Source organism: Penaeus monodon, chromosome 25, assembly GCF_015228065.2.
Source record: "Penaeus monodon isolate SGIC_2016 chromosome 25, NSTDA_Pmon_1, whole genome shotgun sequence".
Lineage (NCBI taxonomy): Eukaryota > Metazoa > Arthropoda > Malacostraca > Decapoda > Penaeidae > Penaeus > Penaeus monodon.
This window is the reverse complement of record NC_051410.1, coordinates 36,094,466-36,095,066: the sequence shown is the minus strand read 5'-3', so window position 1 is coordinate 36,095,066 and position 601 is coordinate 36,094,466.

Genomic DNA, 601 nt, shown 5'->3' with positions numbered 1-601 from the left:
TATGTGAAAGCACTTTTGATTAATATTTTCTCAGCACATTTAAGAAGACAAAGAGGATATTCACCGACACCGAATCAGTTCTGAAATTCGACAATATAGTCATCACGAGGTCCTTGTTGCATCGACAAACTCATAAATAATTCGAAGTAAAGATACAAAGGGTATATTAAGATTGACATCGCGATCACCGATATCAGGAATATAAGCTTGGGAGTGATCATAGATCCTGGCCATCACACACAGCGATTCACTCCTGCAAACCACACACTCGCGAGGACATCAACGCACTCATGGCACTTAAAAAAACAACACACAAACACTGGCTAATAAATTCTCCCTTCCTCCGTTCCTTTCTCCCTCTCTTTCACTTTGAATTCCTCCTCCTCGCCCTTGCTTGTTCTTCTGGTTCCCCTTCAGTCCTACCCCGAAGGACTCCTGCAGGAAAGGGAGCTCAGAGCCGTCAAGAGAGCTAGAAGCCCGCTCTCCAGCTCTCCCTCGCTCACTCCTGTACGCTAGGGCTGTCTGTGGGGTCGCTCGTACGCTGGCGCATGCGCTGTGGCCGCCTCAAGTTTCCCTCCCGGTGCGATTTTGTGTTGATATT